We start from the raw sequence: 9,047 nt of genomic DNA on the forward strand, positions 1-9,047 counted from the left end.
TTCTTAAAGATTTTATTTATTTATTCACGATAGACACACACACACACAGAGTGGCAGAGACACAGGCAGAGGGAGAAGCAGACTCCATGCCCGCAGCCTGACGCGGGACTCGATTCCGGGACGCCAGGATCGCGCCCTGGGCCAAAGTCAGGCACCAAACCGCTGCGCCACCCAGGGATCCCTAAGGGCCTTTGTATTCTTAATCTGGATGCCAAAACACATTCTGGATGTTCTGGATTACTCTGATATGTAATCTATGTGCATTATGACAAAATCTAGTATATACTTTCATCTTCATTGACCAAAAATAATGAAAAAAAAAAAAATGAAGCACCATCACCTTTATTTGAGTACTTCTTCATTGTTTTGGGTTTTTTTTGTTGTTGTTGTTCTGTTTTGTTTTTTATTTTTTGGTTTTAGGTTTTTGGTTTTTGTTTTGTTTGTTTGGTTGGGTTTTTTGTTGTTGTTGTTTTGTTTTGTTTGCTTTTTTGGGTGATAGTAGAGAGGATACTTGATGGTAAAATCTTGCTGGGCACATTTTCTAAGAAGAAAGAACATTGCTATTCGGTTCCCCAATCACACGTGTGGTGGTATCTTCCTTCTAATTTAGACATCACTGGCAACAATCAACTTGTCAGATTTATATAGTAGATGAAAATGGAAAAGATAAAAATCAAGTCCAAGGCTGCTTTTATTTTTGAAGTTTAAATGGTAACTATTATCATTTCATATAGCCCATTATGTATGAAATATGTCTAAGGCCATAAGTTTCCCTCATGAGTTTTCATGAGCTTTTTTTTCCCACCTTATTATATTTTATTTTAATCAATAAAGAAATTACCATCCACTAATGCTCTGAAAGACAAGTTCTGTAGAATTTTGTGTTGTTATTATTTCAAAACAAATAATATATGCATGATTCAACACCAGGACTCAGGATTAGATGCAAGTGAAATTAAAAGTCATTACTATGCAATTCAAATATATAACAGTTTGTACTTTAAATTCTATAACAAAATTATATAAATAAATCCAAAACGTAAGCTCCTTTTCAAAAACGTTTAGTAAAATAAAAAAAAAAAATTCTAGCTAATTACCAGGACTAATTTTTTTTAAGATTTTATTTATTTATTCATGCGAGACATAGAGAGAGAGAGAGAGAGAGAGAGAGAGGCAGAGACACAGGCAAAGGGAGAAGAGGCCCCATACAGGGAGCCTGCCGCGGGACTCCTTCTGGGGTCTCCAGGATCAGGCCCTGGACCCAAGGCGGCGCTAAACCGCTGAGCACCCGCGCTGCCCCAGGACTAAATTTTAAGAACAAGAACATGTGGCATAAACAATTCTAGGTTATCTCACACTGAAGGACTCATTTACCAATAATGAATTTATTCATTCATCTAAAACAGTTTCTCCATTTCAACACTATTCACTTTTTAGTCCAGATCACTCTTTGTTGTGAGGCCTGTCCTGTGCATTGTAGGATGTTTGGTAGCGTCCCTAACCCCTAACTTCCCATCAATTGTGACCAGCAAAAGATGTCTCCAGACAATATCCACTCTTGACAAAGTTAGTTCTGGTTGAAAACCACTGATACAAAACCTCCTTGAAGGTCTCCATGGATTAGACACTATGCTGGATTCTAAGGATGCAGAGATGCAGCTCTTAAAAACTCACATCTAGAAGTGGAGATGCATAAATATCAGTGTAAATAATAACAGAGGTATACTAAAAGTACTTTAGTACTTTTACTCAATTTACTTCATTTGAAAATCTCATTCAAGAGAAAACCCTGTCCCACCGTATTCTTTATGCAAGGCTTTATGCTTGAAAGACCCAGTTCCATACATTGTGTGAGAGCAGAATCCAACTCAAAACTTTCCAGTCATGGGGTGCCTTGCTGGCTCAGTTGATAGGGCATGTGACTCTTGATCTGAAGGTTATGAGTTCTGGCCCCTCATTGGATATAGGTATTACTTTTTAAAAATAAAAACAAAAACAAACAAAAAAACTTTGTAATTACAGTTCAATGTGATCCTTCCAGTTTATTGACTCATCAGTAAATCTTACCTCTCTGCAAGCTCCCCAGAATTGCTAGGTATCTGTCAGGTCCATTGAGCTAAGGATATGAAGCTTAGTTTGAAGCTCTCAGTGAGTTCTACAAGTACACATAAATCATGAAGCTAGGAGTGCCTCAGTGGATCAGCTGGTTAATCCTCTGACTCAATTTCAGCTCACATCACAATCTCAGAGTCAAGAGATCAAGCCTCACATCAGGCTCCAGGCTTAATGAAGAATCCACTTGAGATTCTCTCTCTCCCTCTCTCACGCTGTCCTTCCCCCCACTCTCACATACACACACTATCTCTAAAATAAATATTTTTAGAAATTAAAAAATAAATAAAATCATGAAGCTACTTCTAAACTGCATACATTTCCTTGTAACATATCTCATAATGATTCCAATTCCTATCCTAAGAAATAGCTTTCTAAATGAAAAGATGCCAATATGTTTTTTTAACATTTTATTTTATAATAATATATTTCTGGAAGTGAAAATTCTAAGCATTTTGCCCATATCTTCCTATTGGCTTAATAAAGAAAAGAAAAATATGTATTTAGAATAGAGTTAGGACAGATTGTTACTTTAATCTGTCATTGCCACAGTTAAAATCAGAGGAAAACAAATACCATATGATTTCACTAATATGTGGAATTTAGAGTCAACAACAACAAAAAAAAAAATGAGCAAAGGAAGAAGAGAAAGAAACCAAGGAACAGATTCTCAGCTACAGAGAACAAACTGATGGTTACCAGAAGGGAGGGGAGGGGTGATATTAGGCAAAAGGGATCAATGAGTACACTTGTGATGAGCACCAGGTGATGTATAGAATTGTTGAATCACTATACTGTACTATTTCCTTGTGGACCAGTTTTCCAGAGATAGTTTCCAGAATGAAGAATTTTTAACATGGCTTATTTATAAGGACAACTATATATTTCCAAAAGGCAGCTAGCTTTTTTTAGGCTTTACTTCAGGGGTTTCACATTATATGTTAGGCACTACTGATTTAATGCTATTTTTTTATTGATATTTTATCTCTCATTGAAAGAGACTGTCTTACGCTACTGTTCAATGTTGAGTAAAGTCTCTATCCAAAGCAATGAGACATGAAAACAATTGGAAAGGGAATGACAAAACTATCATTTCATTAAAAACAATGTGATACTTAAGGACCTCAACAGTGTTTACCCTAACCTCTGTAAGGTTAGGCTGCCATATTTTTATATTACTTATTGAGTGAATCACAAGTCAGAGGAGAAGCAGTAGAAGCTTTTTTGTGATTAGAATGTTGGAAGCTTATTTACTGATTTCTGATTCTTGCCAAACTGTTTAACCAATTCTTCATCTACAATCCCTTCTGCAAGGACTCCAATTATTCTTAGCCCCTTTCTTATAAAGCAACTTTTGATATCTCAAAATTAGGTAATGATAGTTTCACCATATTAATTTAAAATGTTATTCCCATATTTATCAAATAAATGTTTAACTTATCAAATGTTAAACATACATGAAACCCATGACCCAGCATTCCTAAGCATACATGTAGGGTATATGTACACCAAAAAATGCAAATTTTTATAACAGAATTGTTCATAATCAGAATTTAGAAACAACGAAAATGTATGTCAAGGGTAGAATGAAAGATTGTGGTCTTTTTACTAAGTAGACTGTTATAGAGCACTTAAAAAAACTATTTGCATATGCAATAACAAGGATGAATTGCACAGATGTAATGAAAAACTAAAGAAGCCAAACAGAAAATGCTACATCCTGCATAATTCCACTATATGAAGTTCAAGAACAAGATTTACAGAGAATTTAGAATGATGATTTACTAGGAAGAATGCAATAGGTATTAACTGTGAAGAGACAAAGGAAAACTTCTATAATCTTTTAAGTGTTCTTTTTTTTTTTTTTTTTTTTTTTTTATTGGTGTTCAATTTACTAACATACAGAATAACACCCAGTGCCCGTCACCCATTCACTCCCACCCCCCGCCCTCCTCCCCTTCTACCACCCCTAGTTCGTTTCCCAGAGTTAGCAGTCTTTACGTTCTGTCTCCCTTTCTGATATTTCCCACACATTTCTTCTCCCTTCCCTTGTTTTCCCTTTCACTATTATTTATATTCCCCAAATGAATGAGAACATATAATGTTTGTCCTTCTCCGACTGACTTACTTCACTCAGCATAATACCCTCCAGTTCCATCCACGTTGAAGCAAATGGTGGGTATTTGTCATTTCTAATAGCTGAGTATCCATCTTCAATAAATGGTGCTGGGAAAATTGGACATCCACATGCAGAAGAATGAAACTAGACCACTCCCTTTCACCATACACAAAGATAAACTCAAAATGGATGAAAGATCTAAATGTGAGACAAGATTCCATCAAAATCCTAGAGAAGAACACAGGCAACACCCTTTTTGAACTCGGCCATAGTAACTTCTTGCAAGATACATCCACAAAGGCAAAAGAAACAAAAGCAAAAATGAACTATTGGGACTTCATCAAGATAAGAAGCTTTTGCACAGCAAAGGATACAGTCAACAAAACTCAAAGACAACCTACAGAATGGGAGAAGATATTTGCAAATGACATATCAGATAAAGGGCTAGTTTCCAAGATCTATAAAGAACTTATTAAACTCAACACCAAAGAAACAAACAATCCAATCATGAAATGGGCAAAAGACATGAACAGAAATCTTTTAAGTGTTCTTTATTTTAATCTGTGCTGAGCCACATGGATATATATAAATATATATATTTGAAATATAATAAAATATAATATATTGAATTGTACATAAAATAAATATAATATGTAAACATGAGTATATATTTATATACATTTAGTATATAATGCATTTTAACATATATTTAAATGAAGTTAATTAAAATTATGTATTATATATTTTAAGTATGTATTACATATTAAAATGTATCTATAAAAAATCATGGAGTTACATGCTTAAGATTTGAGTACTCTGTTATATTTATTCTCCTACAGTCTCTATTTTTTCCCTACCATCTCCTTTAAATCATGCCAAACCTTCTTTAAAAAAAAAAAGAGTAAAATCAATTTAATTAACATGTAGTGTATTATTAGTTTCAAAGGTAGAGTTTAGTGAATCATCAGTTGCACATAACACTCAGTGCTCATTACATCAAGTCCCTCCTAAATGCCCAGCACCCAATTACCCCATTTCCCCACATTCCTCTCCTCCAACAACCCTTAATTTGTTTCCTATAGTTAAGAATCTCTTATGGTTTGTCTCCCTTTCTGATTTCATCTTATTTTATTTTTCCTTCTTTTTCCCTGTGTTCATCTGTTTTGTTTCTTAAATTCCACATATGAGTGAAATCATATGCTAATTGTCTTTCTCTGACTGATTTATTTCAAGTAATACCCACTAGTTCCATCCACATCTTGCAAATGGTGAAATCTCGTTTTTTTGATGGAATATTATATATCACATGAAATATATGTATTACATATTCTTTATCCATTTACCTGTTGATGGACATTTGGGCTCTTTCCATAGTTTGGTTATTGTGGACATTGCTGCTATAAACACTGGGGTGCTGGTGCCCCCTTTGAATCACTATGTTTGTATCTTTTGGATAAATACCTAGTAGTGCAAATGCTGGGTCATAGGATAGCTCCATTTTTAACCTTTTGAGGAAACTCCATACTGTTTTCCAGAGTGGATGAACCAGTTTGAATTCCCACCAACAATGTGAGACAGTTCCCTTTTCTCTGCATCCTCACCAACATCTCTCTTTTCCTGACTTATTAATTTAAGCCATTCTGACTGTTGTGAGGTAGTATTTCATTGTGGTTTTGGTTTGTACTTTCCTGATGCCAAATGATGTTGAGCGTTTTTCAGGTGTCTAGTGGACATTTGTATGTCTCCTTTGGAGAAATGTCTGTTCATGTCTTTTGCCCATTTCTTAATTGGATTGGTTTTTTAGGTGTTGAGTTTCCTAAGTTCCTTATAGATTTTAGATACTAGCCCTTTATCTGATAAAATATTTGCAAAAATCTCCCATTCTGTTGGTTGTCTTTTAGCTTTGTTGACTGTTTCCTTTGTTGTGCAAAAGCTTTCTTGATGAAGTCCCAAAAGTTCGTTTTTGCTTTTGTTTCCTTTCTCCTTGACGACATGTCTAGTAATAAGTTGCTGTGACCAAAGTCAAAAAGGTTGCTGCCTGTGTTCTCCTATAGGATTTTGATGGATTTCTGTCTCACATTTAGGCCTTTCATCCATTTTGAGTCTATTTTTGTGTATATTATAAGAAAATGCTCCAGTTTTATTCTTCTGCATGTGGCTGCCAAATTTTCCCAACACCATTTGTGGAAGAGACTTTTTTTTTTCCATTGGATATTCTTTCCTGCTTAGTCAAAGATTAGCTGACCATAAAGTTGAAGGTCTATTTCTTCATCTTCATTTTCTCTTCTGTTGATCTATGTGTCTGTTTTTGTGCCAGTACCATACTGTCTTGATGATGACAGCTTTGTAATAGAGCTTAAAGTCCAGAATTGTGATGCCACCAGTTTTGGTTTTCTTTTTCAACATTCCTTTGGCTATTTGGGTTCTTTTTTAGTTCCATACAAATTTTAGGATTATTTGTTACAGCTCTGTGAAAAATATTAATGGTATTTTGATGCAATTGCATTGAAAGTGTAGATTGCTCTAGGTAGCATAGACATTTTAATAATATTTGTTCTTCCAAGCCAGAGAATGGAATGTTCTTCCATGGTTTTTTGTTGTTGTTATTGTTCCTCTTCAATTTCTTTCTAAGCGTTCTATAGTTTTCAGAGTACAGACCCTTCACCTCTTTGGTTAGGTTTATTTCTAGGTATCTTATGGTTTGGGGTGCAATTGTAAATAGGATCAGTTTTCTTGATTTCTCTTTCTTCTGCCTTCTTGTGAGTACACAGAAATGCAACTGACTTCTGTTCATTGATTTTATATCCTGACACTTTTCTGAATTCCTGTGTAAGTTCTAGCAAATTTGGGGTGGAGTCTTTTGGGTTTTCTACATAGAGTATCAAGTCATCTGCGAAAAGTGAAAGTTTGACTTTTTCTTTGTTGATTTGGATGCCTTTTATTTCTTTTTGTTGTCTGATTACTAAGGCCAGGACTTCCAGTACTATGTTGAACAACAATGGTGAGAGGAGACATCTCTGTCATGTTCCTGAAAAGCTCTCAGTTTTTCCCCATTGAGGATGATATTCATTCTGGATTTTTTATATGGTTTTTATAATATAGAGTCATCTTTCCTCTATCCCTACAGTGCAGAGATTTTTTATCAGGAAAGGTGCTATACTTTGTCAAATGTATTTTCTGCATCCATTGAGAGAATCATATGGTTTTTGTCCTGTTTTATGAATGTGGTGTACCACACTGATTGATTTACGATGTTGAACCATGCTTGAAGCCCAGAAATAAATCCCACTTGGTCTTGGTGAATACTTCTTTCAATGGACTGTTGACTAGCATTTTCATGAGAATTTTGGCATCCATGTTCATCAGGGATATTGGTCTGTAATTCTCCTCATTGGTTGGATCTTTGTCTGGTTTTGGGATCAAGGTAATGCTGGCCTCGTAAAATGACTTTGGAAGTTTTCCTTCCATTTCTATTTTTTTGAAACAGCTTCAGAAGAATAGATATTAATTCTTCCTTAAATGTTTGGTGGAATTCCACTGGGAGTACATTTGGCCCTGGACTCTTGTTTGTTGGGAGATTTTTGATGACTGCTTCAATTTCTTTGCTGGTTATGAGTCTATTCCGGTTTTCTATTTCTTCCTCTTTAGGTTTTGGTAGTTTATAGGTCTCAAGGAATGCATCCATTTCTTCCAGGTTGCCTAATTTGTTGGCATATAGTTGCTCATAATATTTTCTTAAAATTGTTTGTATTTCTTCTGTGTTGGTTGTGATATCTCCTCTTTCATTTATGATCTTATTTATTTGGGTCCTTTCTCTTTTCCTTCTGACAAATCTGCCTAGGGGTTTATCAATCTTATTAATTCTTTCAAAGAACGAGCTCTTAGTTTTGCTTATCTATTGTACTATTCTTTTGGTTTCTATTTCATTGATTCCTGCTCTAATCTTTATTAATTCTCATCTCCTGCTGGGTTTAGGCTTTATTTGCTGTTCTTTTCCCAGCTCCTTTCAGTGTAAGGTTAGGCTGTGTATTTGAGATTTTTCTTGTTTCTTGAGAAAGGCCTGTATTGCTATATACTTCCCTCTTAGGACTGTCTTTGCTGCATCCCAAAGTTTTGAACAGTTGCATTTTCATTTTAATTTCATTCCTTATATTTTTAAATTCTTCTTTAATTTCCTGGTTGACCCATTCATTCTTTAGCAGGATGCTCTTTAGCCTCCATGTATTTGTGTTTCTCCCAAATTTTCTCATGTAAATCATGCCAAATTTCTTCTTAATCTTGAACATGTTGGTACCCTGGATCCATATTTTATTATGCAATCACCAAATATATTTATGTGTTTATGCCTGAATTTATTAATGTTAATGTGTTCAATCACCTAAGGGAAATCAGCTTGGAGGAGTAAAAGAAGTATTTATTGCTTTCACAGGCATTACTAACCTTTACCTCTTTGAGGAGGAGCCAGCTATAGATCAAACTATCTTATCTTAATGGAGATGCTTAAATACAGAGCTCATATAAAATACATACTTTTATTATAACTACATGAACTTATTAAGCAGGCACAGGCAATTTAAACATGGAATAATAAGCTTAAATGATGTTAATTATGATAGATTTTGATCCACCTCTTTAAAGACATGTTTGATTTTTTCATATTTGATGTTAGAAATAATTAGTAAATATTGTAATATTGGTATATACAAAGTCAACTTATTGGCAATAAAGAGAAAAACTGTCCAAAAATACTATTTATATCCAATATTTAAAATGTTACAATAAAAGAAAAATATTAGGACAAAAATAACCAGAAAAT

The sequence above is a fragment of the Canis lupus genome, chromosome 15 (genome assembly GCF_048164855.1).
Source record: "Canis lupus baileyi chromosome 15, mCanLup2.hap1, whole genome shotgun sequence".
Lineage (NCBI taxonomy): Eukaryota > Metazoa > Chordata > Mammalia > Carnivora > Canidae > Canis > Canis lupus.